This window comes from Lissotriton helveticus, chromosome 11 (genome assembly GCF_964261635.1).
Source record: "Lissotriton helveticus chromosome 11, aLisHel1.1, whole genome shotgun sequence".
Taxonomy (NCBI): Eukaryota; Metazoa; Chordata; class Amphibia; order Caudata; family Salamandridae; genus Lissotriton; species Lissotriton helveticus.
This window is the reverse complement of record NC_136072.1, coordinates 1,201,975,969-1,201,998,023: the sequence shown is the minus strand read 5'-3', so window position 1 is coordinate 1,201,998,023 and position 22,055 is coordinate 1,201,975,969.

The following is a 22,055-nucleotide window of genomic DNA, read 5'->3' as shown; positions in this document are numbered from 1 at the left end:
TATTGGCCAACTTTCTAAAAGTGGGGTTTTCAAGATTGTAACTTGAAATTTGACTTTACCATTCAAGAGTATTTTTACTTATAATATCTCAGACATCAAACATTAAATGTTCGCCTGTTCCCATGCCTAACAAAAATGAATGTGTCCGTCTGTAACGTGACTGGTGCTCATGTGAAGTGCTCTCATACCTTCGGGTCTAGTTCGCGCTATATAAAACTCCACAAAAAAAAATCAAAGGTTATCACTTAAGTAATACAATAGGGGCCCAATGTTATCCTATGAAAATGATAGGCCTTGCAGTAGCGGAAAACAAATATGAGTTTTTCAAATCCAACTTTTAAAATTCACTGCACCCTGCCATATGGGCTGTTCAGGGATCCACCCACTAGCCACCAGGGAGGGGGGAGCGGCCTCTTGGGCAAGGATCTTTGCTCCCCCATTTCATTTCCCCAGACAGCCTTTCTGCCCCCCCCCCCCCCCCTGATGCCAGGGATTTTTTCTTATGTGCTAGCGTTGGGGGCTGCCCTGAATAGGCATGCCAAAGCCCTCCCCCCCCCCAAGAAGGAATAAGACTTTCTGCCCGCCAGGAGGCAGATGGCGGCAACAGCCCCTGATCTGCCCCCGGAGAGCTGAAAGCCCACTAGGCCCCAGGGATTACTTTTTTATATTTACGTAGGGGTGGGGGCTGCCCATAATGGGCATTCAAATACCGCCACCCCCCAAAAAATGCTACAGTCTTTCTGCCCCTTCAGGAGGCAGATGGGGGCAGTGAGCTCACAAGGTGCAAGAGATTATGCTGGCTTTTTTATTCGCAGGGGTGGGTGCTGCCCAGAAAGCGCATCCCAATGTCCTCACCCACCCAAACAAAAAAGACAGTCTTCTGCCCACTTTGGGGGCATATCGAGGCAATAGCCCCCGATTTCCCTCCTCCCCAGGGAGGCAGACAGCCCACTAGGCACAGACTTTTTTGCAGACTGTTCTTACGTCTCGATTTAGGGTCTTAGCGCAGCTGGCACCCAAGGATACCTAGCAAACCTATACATTTTGGAAAACAAGACACCCAGGGGAATTTAGGATATGGTGACTTGTGTGGCTCTCACTCAGTTCTGTTACACAGATTCCCTTGCAAACCTCAAACTTTGTAAAAAAAAAAAAAAGTATATCAAGAACCTCTAAGACAAACAAAACAAAGTAACAGGAACATCAGAGAGAAACAAAGTAACAGGAACCACAGAGAGAAACAAAGTAACAGGAACCACAGAGAGAAACAAAGTAACAGGAACCTCTGAGAGAAACTAAACAAAGTAGCAGGATCCTCAGGGAAAAACAAAGTAACAGTCACCTCTGAGAGAAACAAAGTAACAGGAACCTCTGAGAGAAACTAAACAATGTAACAGGAACCTCAAAGAGAAACAAAGTAACAGGAACCGTAGAGAGAAACAAAGTAACAGGAACCGCAGAGAGAAACAAAGTAACAGGAACCTCTGAGAGAAACTAAACAAAGTAGCAGGAACCTCTGAGAGAAACTAAACAATGTAACAGGAACCTCAAAGAGAAACAAAGTAACAGGAACCGTAGAGAGAAACAAAGTAACAGGAACCGCAGAGAGAAACAAAGTAACAGGAACCTCTGAGAGAAACTAAACAAAGTAGCAGGAACCTCTGAGAGAAACTAAACAATGTAACAGAAACCTCAAAGAGAAACAAAGTAACAGGAACCGCAGAGAGAAACAAAGTAACGGGAACCTCTGAGACCAACTAAACAAAGTAACAGGAACCTCAAAGAGAAACAAAGTAACAGGAACCGCATAGAGAAACAAAGTAACAGGAACCCCTGCGAGAAACAAAGTAACAGGAACCTCTGAGAGAAACTAAACAAAGTAGGAGGAACCTCTGAGAGAAACTAAACAATGTAACAGAAACCTCAAAGAGAAACAAAGTAACAGGAACCGCAGAGAGAAACAAAGTAACAGGAATCTCTGAGACCAACTAAACAAAGTAACAGGAACCTCAAAGAGAAACAAAGTAACAGGAACCGCAGAGAGAAACAAAGTAACAGGAACGTCTGAGACAAACTAAACAAAGTAACAGGAACCTCTGCGAGAAACAAAGTACCAGGAACCTCTGAGACAAACTAAACAATGTAACAGGAACCTCAAAGAGAAACAAAGTAACAGGAACCTCCAAGAAAAGCTAACATGAACTTCTGAGACAAACTCACTTGAACCTCGGAGACAAACTAAACAAAGTAACAGGAACCTCTGAAAGAAACAATGTAGCTGGTACCTTTGAGATGAACTAAACAAAGTACCAGGAATGTCTGAGCGATACAAAGTAACAGGAGGAACCTCCAAGAGAAACAACCAGGAACCCCTGAAACTAACTTACACAAACCTCTGAGAGAAAGTTGAAGAATCTCTGAAATGAAATAACATGAGCCTCTGAGAAAATGAAATCTACTTGTACAATAACCTGAAGATGAGCTAATCATTATTCAGCAGCTATTAAACTATTCTTAGCACTCCCAAGGCTCACTATAAACTTAGAATTCAGAAATGCAGATTGGTCTTTCAATTTTGCAAAGTCTTTTTACACAATTAGATAAAAGTACTTTTGATTCCTCTAAAATGTCAGCGGTGGGTTTCATATTTTTGAGCAGAAGGAACAGATGTGTGAGGGGAGTTGATAAGTAGGACCCATGCTCTTCACCACCATCTTTGTAATAAACCCCTGAGTCTCTCTGACCTTTATGGCAAGGCTAAGGAGGTTATGAAACACAAATCTAAAGCAGGACTATGAGATTAAAACCAGCCCATCATGCGAGGTAGTTTCGGTAAAATCAAGACATCTATACCATTGTTTCCTGTGTGGTTGGTAAAGTAGTATTCAGCATTGTCAGTTGTTAGAGAAAGGCACCGTAAATCCTAGGTATGAAGTGGGCGTGGTCATCAGTCGTGTGGGGGCTGCGGAGGCGTGGGGGCCTGGAGTCCGAGGTGTCTCCGGGCTCCACCTATGATTGTATTTCAGATCCGAACCAAGCGATGGAGGGGGCATAGTTCTGGCTTGCCTCAGGGGCCTGGGCATCCTGGCTACACCATCGGTATGAAAGTCAAGAGCCAATGTATCCCCGGTAACCTGTCTCTGCCGACGCCTCAGAAATGACACATTGCCTACTCTCACTCGACTACGAGAAAGCTGGAAGTGGACCTGGCAGCAGCTATTGAGGAGAAAGTGTGGGTCACATTAGTAGAGAGAAAAACTAAAGTCACCAGGAACGGCAGGTTCCAATGAATACATTTGTATGTGTTACATAGAGCGTACCTCGCTCTAGGCAGGCATCAACAACTACTTTGGGGTATAACCAGCCCAATGCCCAAGATCTGGAGAGATAGATGCAGCATACCTGACATGTTCTGGGATTGCCCGAGGATAGGGACCGACTGGAGGGAGGTGGCAGAAACAATAGCGGAAATAACTGAGAAAGAGGTACAAGTTACACCAGTTACTGTCTTCTACACTGGTTCCCACACACATCCAGAGTTAAAGTCATGAGCAAGTTCCAAGACTTGGGACTCCTGATGGTCAAAAGAGAAAGATCAGTAGAAACTGGAAATCGCAGGGGGGTCCCTGGATGGAGCGATGGAGAAAGGAATTTACAAGATGGGCTACGTACGAGGGAGAAGTAGGATTGAGAGAAGGCAAATGAGGAAGGGGTTCACTGGAAACAGCCAGAGCATGGAAAGCATTAGTGACTCTTCTAAAATATCCACCTGAGGAAGAGGATGATGGAGCCTGGATGGAGACTATTGAGGAGAGAGGCCAAAGGTGATCAACAGTACGGCTTATCAGCTTGCCTAGCAGGATAAAAGGGCCCAAAAACCATGGTGCCAACCTGGGTACGGTAACATTAATAGAAATCCATTACACCCAGGCGCGCCTAGGCGGAGGGAGGGGACAGGAGTGGGAGTTGGTTAATTAGCTGTATCTCCTACACCAAGAAGGCATGTTAGTGGGAACAAGGAGCTGTCAAATGGAGAGGTATACCGAGTAACAAATGGAACCTTTATAACAGGAGGGTAGATTTACTAATATAGTGTGAACTCATTGTTTTTCATGCTGAGGGAATATGTTTCGACACAGCTGTTGCCTTGTGCTTGTACTGTAAGTTTAATATACTACAACGACTACACTGGATAAGATGATACAGTGATATAATGATATTTAGGGTCAAGGAGAGTCACTATCCAATACCCGGATTGCCCTCACCTCGCAACCAGCGGAGGTGGCTGTAACGCCTACTAATCAGGCTATTACAACTGGCCCGCGAGATCCTGACCCCCCCTCAGTTACCGTACCATCCCTCTCTTGTGGGCTAGGTCCACCACCGCAAGGTCCAGGGCTGAGAATTCTCTCCTGGAATGTGGCAGGGATCACAAACAAGGCAGGTACACCAGACTGGGATCTCCTGATAAATGGCAACGACATCTTCCTTTTTCAGGAGACATGGGCGAGGGAACCACAGACTAGAAGGGGGTTCGAAATTTTCGAAATCCCAGCAAAGTGGAACGGGAGGGGGAGGCCCTCGGGAGGCTTGGCGATCTGGGTAGCGAGTCACATTGGGTGTCAGGCGGAAAAGTTGGATACATTTTCGCAGGACATCCAGTGTGTGCTGCTCAGATGGCCTGCTGGAACATCATGGGCCATTGTTAATGTCTACTCGCGACCAGTCGCCGCGCCCAATGAATCCCCCACCCTAGATGAACTGTCTTCCTTCCTAGGTCAATTGTCAGGCGACCACAAGATAGTGATGGGAGGGGACTTTAACTGCCATTTCGAGCCCCTAGAAGGACTAAAAGAGGGTGCTCTCACCGCTGAGGACGACTATTGGGGCGTTCCACCTTCGTCTTCACCCCACCCCAAAGCTTGGTCCCCGTTGGCAGTACAACTTACGTCCCTTACCTTGAACTTCGCATTGAGGGCATGCAATGGGCGTACCCCTTCGGATACTCCCCCACTGTGTACTTTCAATAGAAAGGACCACGAGTCAAGGCTGGACTATATATTAGTGGATATTACCATGTGGCCCAAACTTCACGACTTCAGGGTGATACCAAGGACAGATAGTGACCACAATGCCCTTCAACTAGAGATCCAGCATCCAGTCCCTCTAGCAGGGCTGCCCCCCACTATTGCCTGTGGAGACGACCAGGAGGACATGCTTCTCTCCACAAATAGGTGCCGTGTTAAATGGGGAAAGCTGCTTGACACAGAAGATGCTGTAAATAAGCTATATGGCCTAGCACTCCCCAGGTTCAAGGAAGTGGATGCTCTCATCAATCAACCGAGACCCCTTGACTATAACGAGAGATTAGCTAGCATCCACCAGGAACTAGTGAGGGATCTTGCAGAGGTCTTCCATCCGGTGGTACAATCACGAAGGAAAAAGACTCGTACCCCTACTTGGTACACTGCTTCTTGTAGGAAAATCAAGTCCGAGCTAATTGCTACCATCAAGGAGGGCACTGATAAGGTTAAGGTTGCAGATCTCAGGAGGGAGTATAAAGTAGCATTGGCCAATGCAAGGGCAGAGTGGGATTGGAACCACTGGCATGACCTGTCTGAAGCCCTAAAAGCTAAAGACTCTAGGAAATTTTGGGCCCTGGTAAACAACGGGACGGGGGAACTCAAATCCGCTGTAGAACCTAACATCGCCCCCTCTGTCTGGGAGGCCCATTTTGGGGCACTTTACCAAGATACTATTCTATGGCCTGATGGAGTGGCGGTTGAGCCCCCCTGTACCCCGGATATGGCCCTGGAACTCTCCCTAGGTGAGGTGGTGACTGCATTGGAACGCCTAGCGCTGGGAAAAGCGCCGGGGTTGGATAAGCTACCGGGGGATCTCTTTAGACACCACCCTGACATTTGGGGTCCGTACCTTCTTATCCTTTTCAACGCTATTTTAGGAGGTATGGCGGTCCCCTGCTCTTGGCTGGGGGCAGAGATTGTGCCGATATATAAGAAAGGGTCTCCTCTGCTCCCGGCCAATTACAGGCCGATTAGCCTTATAGATGTGCCCCAAAAGCTTTTTGCGCGGCTCATCCTGAACCATCTGCTAGACTGGGTGGAGGATAATGACATCATGAGCCCCCTGCAGGCTGGCTTCAGAAAAAACACGTCGACCATGGACCAGATTTTCCGCCTCGTCCTCCTCTACTGGAAGACGGTAAGGTTAGAGGGGGGAAGGCTGTACATGGTCTTCGTGGATCTGAGGTCAGCCTTTGACCTAGTCCCGCGCAGAAAACTCTGGGAGGTTATGGAAAAGTTAGGAGTACCCCCCCAGCTACTCAGCATCATAACCAGGCTGCATGAGAACAATTATGCGCAGGTCAGGTGCGGGAGGGATGGCAACCTTTCGTCCAGGTTCCCTGTTCGTCGAGGGGTGAGGCAGGGCTGCGTCCTGGCACCGACCCTGTTCTGTCTCTTCATTAATAACGTCATATCACACCTAGAAAACGTTAAGGACAATGAAGCCTCACATTTGGCAGGCAGGAGGGTTCCGGCAATCATGTTTGCCGATGATACCCTCCTGCTTTCCAAATCCCCCATGGGGATCCAGAGGATCCTGGATGGATTTAGTCTCTTCTGTCGACAGCACGGTCTGGAGCTGAACTTAGAGAAGACCAAGTTCATGATCTTCAACCCACCTAGTAAAGCCAGGCCAAATCCTACGCTGGGTACGGTTAGCCTCGAGAGGGTTTCTACCTTCACATATCTGGGGGTAACATTACAAGAAAATCTGTCATGGGACCGTCAGATAGCAAGATCAAGGGTTAAATTGTCCCAGCTCTCGGGTGCAATTCTGAAGGTGGCCAATACTTCCACCTTCAAGCCCATAAGCCCGGCCCTTGAAACCTACAGGACGCAAGCCAAGGCAGCGGCCATGTATGGCAGCGAGCTATGGGGGTATAAAGCAGGTAAAGATTTGGCAGGAGTGGAAAACAGCTTCTTAAGACGCCTATTAGCCCTCCCATGCGGCACGCCACTCCTGCAACTGAGACTAGACATGGGTCTTCCCCCTATTGTGGAGGAGCTCGTGTCAAAGCCAGTGAAGTTTTGGCACAGGCTTTGGTCCACAAACGAAATGCACCACTATAGGCAGGACCTCACCCATGTCATGAGCCTGAATCGTAATAGCAAAATCCCCTGGCTTGCTTTCGTAAAAAATGAATTGCTTAACATGAACCTAGTGGAGTTATGGGAGGATCCCGTGCGAGGTTGCCAGAGGATCCCACGTAAAGCCTTGATCAAAATCTATAAAGATAGGAGCCTCTCACTTTTGGTGAATGCTCAAAATAGCGGCACCCTCACTGCGCGATTCCTGGAATCCAAAAATTCTTATGTATTTGAACCTTTTATGGATTTTATTTTCCCTATCCTGGCGAGGAAATTGTTTGTACAATGGAGGCTAGGCACACTCCCCACCAAAACATTTACCCATAAATGGACTAAGGGGAGTGACAAAATGTGTCCTTGTTGTAACATCTATGAGGAAGATGACCTACACATCATGTTTGTATGCCCCGCCTATCAAAGACCCAGAAAATATTGGATAGCGCCGCTCTGTAGAAACCTGGGGTTTAGAAAGTATACTCAGGCATTGAGAATAATGAAAACCAGCACTCTGGGTCACATTGTGTTCCCCATATCCAAATTTTTAATGGCAGTATGGCTAATCAGAAAGAAAAAAGCCCTCTGAACCATGGTACTGTTATGATACTCTCTATTCCTCGCTGGTTGAGAAGAGAATTTTATACAATGTATTTTTTAAATAATGTTTTAAATGTATGTATTGTGTTTTGTACTGCATCTTTTATGGTCTATATGGCCGAAATAAAGAATGTTTGGAATGGATTGGATGGGATATGATGATACAGTGGTATAATGAGAGTGATACAGTGGTATAATGATATGATGATACAGTGGTATGATGATAGTGATGCAGTGATTTAATGATATGTTGATACAGTGGTATAATGATATGATGATACAGTGGTATAATGATATGATGATACAGTGGTATAATGATAGTGATGCAGTGATTTAATGATATGTTGATACAGTGGTATAATGATATGATGATACAGTGGTATGATGTTATGATGATACAGTGGTATAATGATATGATGATACAGTGGTATAATGATAGTGATGCAGTGATTTAATGATATGTTGATACAGTGGTATAATGATATGATGATACAGTGGTATGATGTTATGATGATACAGTGGTATAATGTTATGATGATACAGTGGTATAATGATATGATGATACAGTGGTATGATGTTATGATGATACAGTGGTATAATGATATGATGATACAGTGGTATGATGATATCATGTTACAGTGGTATAATGAGAGTGATACAGTGGTATAATGATATGATGATAGAGTGGTATAATGATATGATGATACAGTGGTATGATGATAGTGATGCAGTGATTTAATGATATGTTGATACAGTGGTATAATGATATGATGATAGAGTGGTATAATGATATGATGATACAGTGGTATAATGATATGATGATACAGTGGTATAATGATAGTGATGCAGTGATTTAATGATATGTTGATACAGTGGTATAATGATATGATGATACAGTGGTATAATGTTATGATGATACAGTGGTATAATGTTATGATGATACAGTGGTATAATGTTATGATGATACAGTGGTATAATGATATGATGATACAGTGGTATAATGATATGATGATACAGTGGTATAATGATATGATGATACAGTGGTATAATGATATGATGATACAGTGGTATGATGTTATGATGATACAGTGGTATGATGTTATGATGATACAGTGGTATAATGTTATGATGATACAGTGGTATAATGTTATGATGATACAGTGGTATAATGATATGATGATACAGTGGTATAATGATATGTTGATACAGTGGTATAATGATATGATGATACAGTGGTATAATGTTATGATGATACAGTGGTATAATGATATGATGATACAGTGGTATAATGATATGTTGATACAGTGGTATAATGATATGATGATACAGTGGTATAATGATATGTTGATACAGTGGTATAATGATATGATGATACAGTGGTATAATGATATGATGATACAGTGGTATAATGATATGATGATACAGTGGTATAATGTTATGATGATACAGTGGTATAATGATATGTTGATACAGTGGTATAATGATATGATGATACAGTGGTATAATGTTATGATGATACAGTGGTATAATGATATGATGATACAGTGGTATGATGATATGATGATAGAGTGGTATAATGATATGATGATACAGTGGTATAATGATAGTGATGCAGTGATTTAATGATATGTTGATACAGTGGTATAATGATATGATGATACAGTGGTATGATGTTATGATGATACAGTGGTATAATGTTATGATGATACAGTGGTATAATGTTATGATGATACAGTGGTATAATGATATGATGATACAGTGGTATGATGATATGATGATAGAGTGGTATAATGATATAGTGATACAGTGGTATAATGATATGATGATAGAGTGGTATAATGATATGATGATACAGTGGTATGATGATATGATGATACAGTGGTATGATGATATGATGATACAGTGGTATAATGATAGTGATGCAGTGATTTAATGATATGTTGATACAGTGGTATAATGATATGATAATACAGTGGTATGATGTTATGATGATACAGTGGTATAATGTTATGATGATACAGTGGTATAATGTTATGATGATACAGTGGTATAATGATATAGTGATACAATGGTATAATGATAGTGATGCAGTGATTTAATGATATGTTGATACAGTGGTATAATGTTATGATGATACAGTGGTATAATGATAGTGATGCAGTGATTTAATGATATGTTGATACAGTGGTATTATGATATGATGATACAGTGGAATGATGTTATGATGATACAGTGGTATAATGTTATGATGATACAGTGGTATAATGTTATGATGATACAGTGGTATAATGATATAGTGATACAATGGTATAATGATAGTGATGCAGTGATTTATTGATATGTTGATACAGTGGTATAATGATATGATGATACAGTGGTATGATGTTATGATGATACAGTGGTATAATGTTATGATGATACAGTGGTATAATGATATAGTGATACAATGGTATAATGATAGTGATGCAGTGATTTAATGATATGTTGATACAGTGGTATAATGTTATGATGATACAGTGGTATAATGATATGATGATACAGTGGTATAATGATAGTGATGCAGTGATTTAATGATATGTTGATACAGTGGTATAATGATATGATGATACAGTGGTATAATGATATGATGATACAGTGGTATGATGTTATGATGATACAGTGGTATAATGTTATGATGATACAGTGGTATAATGTTATGATGATACAGTGGTATAATGATATGATGATACAGTGGTATGATGTTATGATGATACAGTGGTATAATGTTATGATGATACAGTGGTATAATGTTATGATGATACAGTGGTATAATGTTATGATGATACAGTGGTATAATGTTATGATGATACAGTGGTATAATGTTATGATGATACAGTGGTATAATGATATGATGATACAGTGGTATAATGATATGATGATAGAGTGGTATAATGATATGATGATACAGTGGTATAATGATAGTGATGCAGTGATTTAATGATATGCTGATACAGTGGTATAATGATATGATGATACAGTGGTATGATGTTATGATGATACAGTGGTATAATGTTATGATGATACAGTGGTATAATGTTATGATGATACAGTGGTATAATGATATAGTGATACAATGGTATAATGATAGTGATGCAGTGATTTAATGATATGTTGATACAGTGGTATAATGATATGATGATACAGTGGTATGATGTTATGATGATACAGTGGTATAATGTTATGATGATACAGTGGTATAATGATATAGTGATACAATGGTATAATGATAGTGATGCAGTGATTTAATGATATGTTGATACAGTGGTATAATGTTATGATGATACAGTGGTATAATGATATGATGATACAGTGGTATAATGATAGTGATGCAGTGATTTAATGATATGTTGATACAGTGGTATAATGATATGATGATACAGTGGTATGATGTTATGATGATACAGTGGTATAATGTTATGATGATACAGTGGTATAATGTTATGATGATACAGTGGTATAATGATATGATGATACAGTGGTATGATGTTATGATGATACAGTGGTATAATGTTATGATGATACAGTGGTATAATGTTATGATGATACAGTGGTATAATGTTATGATGATACAGTGGTATAATGATATGATGATACAGTGGTATGATGTTATGATGATACAGTGGTATAATGTTATGATGATACAGTGGTATGATGTTATGATGATACAGTGGTATAATGTTATGATGATACAGTGGTATAATGTTATGATGATACAGTGGTATAATGTTATGATGATACAGTGGTATAATGATATGATGATACAGTGGTATGATGTTATGATGATACAGTGGTATAATGTTATGATGATACAGTGGTATAATGATATGATGATACAGTGGTATGATGTTATGATGATACAGTGGTATAATGTTATGATGATACAGTGGTATAATGTTATGATGATACAGTGGTATAATGTTATGATGATACAGTGGTATAATGTTATGATGATACAGTGGTATAATGATATGATGATACAGTGGTATGATGTTATGATGATACAGTGGTATAATGTTATGATGATACAGTGGTATGATGTTATGATGATACAGTGGTATAATGTTATGATGATACAGTGGTATAATGTTATGATGATACAGTGGTATAATGATATAGTGATATAATGGAATAATGATAGTGATGCAGTGATTTAATGATATGTTGATACAGTGGTATAATGTTATGATGATACAGTGGTATAATGATATGATGATACAGTGGTATAATGATAGTGATGCAGTGATTTAATGATATGTTGATACAGTGGTATGATGTTATGATGATACAGTGGTATAATGTTATGATGATACAGTGGTATAATGATATAGTGATACAATGGAATAATGATAGTGATGCAGTGATTTAATGATATGTTGATACAGTGGTATAATGTTATGATGATACAGTGGTATAATGATATGATGATACAGTGGTATAATGATAGTGATGCAGTGATTTAATGATATGATGATACAGTGGTATGATGTTATGATGATACAGTGGTATAATGTTATGATGATACAGTGGTATGATGTTATGATGATACAGTGGTATAATGTTATGATGATACAGTGGTATAATGTTATGATGATACAGTGGTATAATGATATAGTGATACAATGGAATAATGATAGTGATGCAGTGATTTAATGATATGTTGATACAGTGGTATAATGCTATGATGATACAGTGGTATAATGATATGATGATACAGTGGTATAATGATAGTGATGCAGTGATTTAATGATATGTTGATACAGTGGTATGATGTTATGATGATACAGTGGTATAATGTTATGATGATACAGTGGTATGATGTTATGATGATACAGTGGTATAATGTTATGATGATACAGTGGTATAATGTTATGATGATACAGTGGTATAATGATATAGTGATACAATAGTATAATGATAGTGATGCAGTGATTTAATGATATGTTGATACAGTGGTATAATGTTATGATGATACAGTGGTATAATGAAATAGTGATACAATGGTATAATGATAGTGATGCAGTGATTTAATGATATGTTGATACAGTGGTATAACGATATGATGATACAGTGGTATGATGTTATGATGATACAGTGGTATAATGTTATGATGATACAGTGGTATAATGATATAGTGATACAATGGTATAATGATAGTGATGCAGTGATTTAATGATATGTTGATACAGTGGTATAATGTTATGATGATACAGTGGTATAATGATATGATGATACAGTGGTATGATGTTATGATGATACAGTGGTATAATGTTATGATGATACAGTGGTATAATGTTATGATGATACAGTGGTATAATGATATGATGATACAGTGGTATGATGTTATGATGATACAGTGGTATAATGTTATGATGATACAGTGGTATAATGTTATGATGATACAGTGGTATAATGTTATGATGATACAGTGGTATAATGTTATGATGATACAGTGGTATAATGATATGATGATACAGTGGTATGATGTTATGATGATACAGTGGTATAATGTTATGATGATACAGTGGTATAATGTTATGATGATACAGTGGTATAATGTTATGATGATACAGTGGTATAATGATATAGTGATACAATGGAATAATGATAGTGATGCAGTGATTTAATGATATGTTGATACAGTGGTATAATGTTATGATGATACAGTGGTATAATGATATGATGATACAGTGGTATAATGATAGTGATGCAGTGATTTAATGATATGTTGATACAGTGGTATGATGTTATGATGATACAGTGGTATAATGTTATGATGATACAGTGGTATAATGATATAGTGATACAATGGAATAATGATAGTGATGCAGTAATTTAAAGATATGTTGATACAGTGGTATAATGTTATGATGATACAGTGGTATAATGATATGATGATACAGTGGTATAATGATAGTGATGCAGTGATTTAATGATATGATGATACAGTGGTATGATGTTATGATGATACAGTGGTATAATGTTATGATGATACAGTGGTATGATGTTATGATGATACAGTGGTATAATGTTATGATGATACAGTGGTATAATGTTATGATGATACAGTGGTATAATGATATAGTGATACAATGGAATAATGATAGTGATGCAGTGATTTAATGATATGTTGATACAGTGGTATAATGTTATGATGATACAGTGGTATAATGATATGATGATACAGTGGTATAATGATAGTGATGCAGTGATTTAATGATATGTTGATACAGTGGTATGATGTTATGATGATACAGTGGTATGATGTTATGATGATACAGTGGTATAATGTTATGATGATACAGTGGTATAATGTTATGATGATACAGTGGTATAATGTTATGATGATACAGTGGTATAATGTTATAATGATACAGTGGTATAATGTTACGATGATACAGTGGTATAATGATATGATGACACAGTGGTATGATGTTATGATGATACAGTGGTATAATGTTATGATGATACAGTGGTATGATGTTATGATGATACAGTGGTATAATGTTATGATGATACAGTGGTATAATGTTATGATGATACAGTGGTATAATGATATAGTGATACAATGGAATAATGATAGTGATGCAGTGATTTAATGATATGTTGATACAGTGGTATAATGTTATGATGATACAGTGGTATAATGATATGATGATACAGTGGTATAATGATAGTGATGCAGTGATTTAATGATATGTTGATACAGTGGTATGATGTTATGATGATACAGTGGTATAATGATATGATGATACAGTGGTATGATGTTATGATGATACAGTGGTATAATGTTATGATGATACAGTGGTATAATGATATGATGATACAGTGGTATGATGTTATGATGATACAGTGGTATAATGTTATGATGATACAGTGGTATAATGTTATGATGATACAGTGGTATAATGTTATGATGATACAGTGGTATAATGATATGATGATACAGTGGTATAATGTTATGATGATACAGTGGTATAATGTTATGATGATACAGTGGTATAATGATATGATGATACAGTGGTATAATGATAGTGATGCAGTGATTTAATGATATGTTGATACAGTGGTATAATGATATGATGATACAGTGGTATGATGTTATGATGATACAGTGGTATAATGTTATGATGATACAGTGGTATGATGTTATGATGATACAGTGGTATAATGTTATGATGATACAGTGGTATAATGATATAGTGATACAATGGTATAATGATAGTGATGCAGTGATTTAATGATATGTTGATACAGTGGTATAATGATATGATGATACAGTGGTATGATGTTATGATGATACAGTGGTATAATGTTATGATGATACAGTGGTATAATGATATGATGATACAGTGGTATAATGTTATGATGATACAGTGGTATAATGTTATGATGATACAGTGGTATAATGATATGATGATACAGTGGTATAATGATAGTGATGCAGTGATTTAATGATATGTTGATACAGTGGTATAATGATATGATGATACAGTGGTATGATGTTATGATGATACAGTGGTATAATGTTATGATGATACAGTGGTATGATGTTATGATGATACAGTGGTATAATGTTATGATGATACAGTGGTATAATGATATAGTGATACAATGGTATAATGATAGTGATGCAGTGATTTAATGATATGTTGATACAGTGGTATAATGATATGATGATACAGTGGTATGATGTTATGATGATACAGTGGTATAATGTTATGATGATACAGTGGTATAATGATATGATGATACAGTGGTATAATGATAGTGATGCAGTGATTTAATGATATGTTGATACAGTGGTATAATGATATGATGATACAGTGGTATGATGTTATGATGATACAGTGGTATGATGTTATGATGATACAGTGGTATAATGTTATGATGATACAGTGGTATAATGTTATGATGATACAGTGGTATAATGATATAGTTATACAATGGTATAATGATAGTGATGCAGTGATTTAATGATATGTTGATACAGTGGTATAATGATATGATGATACAGTGGTATAATGATATGTTGATACAGTGGTAAAATGATATGATGATACAGTGGTATGATGTTATGATGATACAGTGGTATAATGATATGATGATACAGTGGTATGATGTTATGATGATACAGTGGTATAATGTTATGATGATACAGTGGTATAATGTTATGATGATACAGTGGTATAATGATATAGTGATACAATGGTATAATGATAGTGATGCAGTGATTTAATGATATGTTGATACAGTGGTATAATGATATGTTGATACAGTGGTATAATGATATGATGATACAGTGGTATGATGTTATGATGATACAGTGGTATGATGTTATGATGATACAGTGGTATAATGATATGATGATACAGTGGTATGATGTTATGATGATACAGTGGTATGATGTTATGATGATACAGTGGTATGATGTTATGATGATACAGTGGTATAATGATATGTTGATACAGTGGTATAATGATATGATGATACAGTGGTATGATGTTATGATGATACAGTGGTATGATGTTATGATGATACAGTGGTATGATGTTATGATGATACAGTGGTATAATGATATGTTGATACAGTGGTATAATGATATGATGATACAGTGGTATGATGTTATGATGATACAGTGGTATAATGATATGATGATACAGTGGTATAATGATATGATGATACAGTGGTATGATGTTATGATGATACAGTGGTATGATGTTATGATGATACAGTGGTATGATGTTATGATGATACAGTGGTATAATGATATGTTGATACAGTGGTATAATGATATGATGATACAGTGGTATGATGTTATGATGATACAGTGGTATAATGATATGATGATACAGTGGTATAATGATATGATGATACAGTGGTATGATGTTATGATGATACAGTGGTATAATGATATGATGATACAGTGGTATAATGATAGTGATGCAGTGATTTAATGATATGTTGATACAGTGGTATAATGATATGATGATACAGTGGTATGATGTTATGATGATACAGTGGTATAATGTTATGATGATACAGTGGTATAATGATATGATGATACAGTGGTATAATGTTATGATGATACAGTGGTATAATGTTATGATGATACAGTGGTATAATGATATAGTGATACAATGGTATAATGATAGTGATGCAGTGATTTATTGATATGTTGATACAGTGGTATAATGATATGATGATACAGTGGTATGATGTTATGATGATACAGTGGTATAATGTTATGATGATACAGTGGTATAATGATATAGTGATACAATGGTATAATGATAGTGATGCAGTGATTTAATGATATGTTGATACAGTGGTATAATGTTATGATGATACAGTGGTATAATGATATGATGATACAGTGGTATAATGATAGTGATGCAGTGATTTAATGATATGTTGATACAGTGGTATAATGATATGATGATACAGTGGTATAATGATATGATGATACAGTGGTATGATGTTATGATGATACAGTGGTATAATGTTATGATGATACAGTGGTATAATGTTATGATGATACAGTGGTATAATGATATGATGATACAGTGGTATGATGTTATGATGATACAGTGGTATAATGTTATGATGATACAGTGGTATAATGTTATGATGATACAGTGGTATAATGTTATGATGATACAGTGGTATAATGTTATGATGATACAGTGGTATAATGTTATGATGATACAGTGGTATAATGATATGATGATACAGTGGTATAATGATATGATGATAGAGTGGTATAATGATATGATGATACAGTGGTATAATGATAGTGATGCAGTGATTTAATGATATGCTGATACAGTGGTATAATGATATGATGATACAGTGGTATGATGTTATGATGATACAGTGGTATAATGTTATGATGATACAGTGGTATAATGTTATGATGATACAGTGGTATAATGATATAGTGATACAATGGTATAATGATAGTGATGCAGTGATTTAATGATATGTTGATACAGTGGTATAATGATATGATGATACAGTGGTATGATGTTATGATGATACAGTGGTATAATGTTATGATGATACAGTGGTATAATGATATAGTGATACAATGGTATAATGATAGTGATGCAGTGATTTAATGATATGTTGATACAGTGGTATAATGTTATGATGATACAGTGGTATAATGATATGATGATACAGTGGTATAATGATAGTGATGCAGTGATTTAATGATATGTTGATACAGTGGTATAATGATATGATGATACAGTGGTATGATGTTATGATGATACAGTGGTATAATGTTATGATGATACAGTGGTATAATGTTATGATGATACAGTGGTATAATGATATGATGATACAGTGGTATGATGTTATGATGATACAGTGGTATAATGTTATGATGATACAGTGGTATAATGTTATGATGATACAGTGGTATAATGTTATGATGATACAGTGGTATAATGATATGATGATACAGTGGTATGATGTTATGATGATACAGTGGTATAATGTTATGATGATACAGTGGTATGATGTTATGATGATACAGTGGTATAATGTTATGATGATACAGTGGTATAATGTTATGATGATACAGTGGTATAATGTTATGATGATACAGTGGTATAATGATATGATGATACAGTGGTATGATGTTATGATGATACAGTGGTATAATGTTATGATGATACAGTGGTATAATGATATGATGATACAGTGGTATGATGTTATGATGATACAGTGGTATAATGTTATGATGATACAGTGGTATAATGTTATGATGATACAGTGGTATAATGTTATGATGATACAGTGGTATAATGTTATGATGATACAGTGGTATAATGATATGATGATACAGTGGTATGATGTTATGATGATACAGTGGTATAATGTTATGATGATACAGTGGTATGATGTTATGATGATACAGTGGTATAATGTTATGATGATACAGTGGTATAATGTTATGATGATACAGTGGTATAATGATATAGTGATATAATGGAATAATGATAGTGATGCAGTGATTTAATGATATGTTGATACAGTGGTATAATGTTATGATGATACAGTGGTATAATGATATGATGATACAGTGGTATAATGATAGTGATGCAGTGATTTAATGATATGTTGATACAGTGGTATGATGTTATGATGATACAGTGGTATAATGTTATGATGATACAGTGGTATAATGATATAGTGATACAATGGAATAATGATAGTGATGCAGTGATTTAATGATATGTTGATACAGTGGTATAATGTTATGATGATACAGTGGTATAATGATATGATGATACAGTGGTATAATGATAGTGATGCAGTGATTTAATGATATGATGATACAGTGGTATGATGTTATGATGATACAGTGGTATAATGTTATGATGATACAGTGGTATGATGTTATGATGATACAGTGGTATAATGTTATGATGATACAGTGGTATAATGTTATGATGATACAGTGGTATAATGATATAGTGATACAATGGAATAATGATAGTGATGCAGTGATTTAATGATATGTTGATACAGTGGTATAATGCTATGATGATACAGTGGTATAATGATATGATGATACAGTGGTATAATGATAGTGATGCAGTGATTTAATGATATGTTGATACAGTGGTATGATGTTATGATGATACAGTGGTATAATGTTATGATGATACAGTGGTATGATGTTATGATGATACAGTGGTATAATGTTATGATGATACAGTGGTATAATGTTATGATGATACAGTGGTATAATGATATAGTGATACAATAGTATAATGATAGTGATGCAGTGATTTAATGATATGTTGATACAGTGGTATAATGTTATGATGATACAGTGGTATAATGAAATAGTGATACAATGGTATAATGATAGTGATGCAGTGATTTAATGATATGTTGATACAGTGGTATAACGATATGATGATACAGTGGTATGATGTTATGATGATACAGTGGTATAATGTTATGATGATACAGTGGTATAATGATATAGTGATACAATGGTATAATGATAGTGATGCAGTGATTTAATGATATGTTGATACAGTGGTATAATGTTATGATGATACAGTGGTATAATGATATGATGATACAGTGGTATGATGTTATGATGATACAGTGGTATAATGTTATGATGATACAGTGGTATAATGTTATGATGATACAGTGGTATAATGATATGATGATACAGTGGTATGATGTTATGATGATACAGTGGTATAATGTTATGATGATACAGTGGTATAATGTTATGATGATACAGTGGTATAATGTTATGATGATACAGTGGTATAATGTTATGATGATACAGTGGTATAATGTTATGATGATACAGTGGTATAATGATATGATGATACAGTGGTATGATGTTATGATGATACAGTGGTATAATGTTATGATGATACAGTGGTATAATGTTATGATGATACAGTGGTATAATGTTATGATGATACAGTGGTATAATGATATAGTGATACAATGGAATAATGATAGTGATGCAGTGATTTAATGATATGTTGATACAGTGGTATAATGTTATGATGATACAGTGGTATAATGATATGATGATACAGTGGTATAATGATAGTGATGCAGTGATTTAATGATATGTTGATACAGTGGTATGATGTTATGATGATACAGTGGTATAATGTTATGATGATACAGTGGTATAATGATATAGTGATACAATGGAATAATGATAGTGATGCAGTAATTTAAAGATATGTTGATACAGTGGTATAATGTTATGATGATACAGTGGTATAATGATATGATGATACAGTGGTATAATGATAGTGATGCAGTGATTTAATGATATGATGATACAGTGGTATGATGTTATGATGATACAGTGGTATAATGTTATGATGATACAGTGGTATGATGTTATGATGATACAGTGGTATAATGTTATGATGATACAGTGGTATAATGTTATGATGATACAGTGGTATAATGATATAGTGATACAATGGAATAATGATAGTGATGCAGTGATTTAATGATATGTTGATACAGTGGTATAATGTTATGATGATACAGTGGTATAATGATATGATGATACAGTGGTATAATGATAGTGATGCAGTGATTTAATGATATGTTGATACAGTGGTATGATGTTATGATGATACAGTGGTATGATGTTATGATGATACAGTGGTATAATGTTATGATGATACAGTGGTATAATGTTATGATGATACAGTGGTATAATGTTATGATGATACAGTGGTATAATGTTATAATGATACAGTGGTATAATGTTACGATGATACAGTGGTATAATGATATGATGACACAGTGGTATGATGTTATGATGATACAGTGGTATAATGTTATGATGATACAGTGGTATGATGTTATGATGATACAGTGGTATAATGTTATGATGATACAGTGGTATAATGTTATGATGATACAGTGGTATAATGATATAGTGATACAATGGAATAATGATAGTGATGCAGTGATTTAATGATATGTTGATACAGTGGTATAATGTTATGATGATACAGTGGTATAATGATATGATGATACAGTGGTATAATGATAGTGATGCAGTGATTTAATGATATGTTGATACAGTGGTATGATGTTATGATGATACAGTGGTATAATGATATGATGATACAGTGGTATGATGTTATGATGATACAGTGGTATAATGTTATGATGATACAGTGGTATAATGATATGATGATACAGTGGTATGATGTTATGATGATACAGTGGTATAATGTTATGATGATACAGTGGTATAATGTTATGATGATACAGTGGTATAATGTTATGATGATACAGTGGTATAATGATATGATGATACAGTGGTATAATGTTATGATGATACAGTGGTATAATGTTATGATGATACAGTGGTATAATGATATGATGATACAGTGGTATAATGATAGTGATGCAGTGATTTAATGATATGTTGATACAGTGGTATAATGATATGATGATACAGTGGTATGATGTTATGATGATACAGTGGTATAATGTTATGATGATACAGTGGTATGATGTTATGATGATACAGTGGTATAATGTTATGATGATACAGTGGTATAATGATATAGTGATACAATGGTATAATGATAGTGATGCAGTGATTTAATGATATGTTGATACAGTGGTATAATGATATGATGATACAGTGGTATGATGTTATGATGATACAGTGGTATAATGTTATGATGATACAGTGGTATAATGATATGATGATACAGTGGT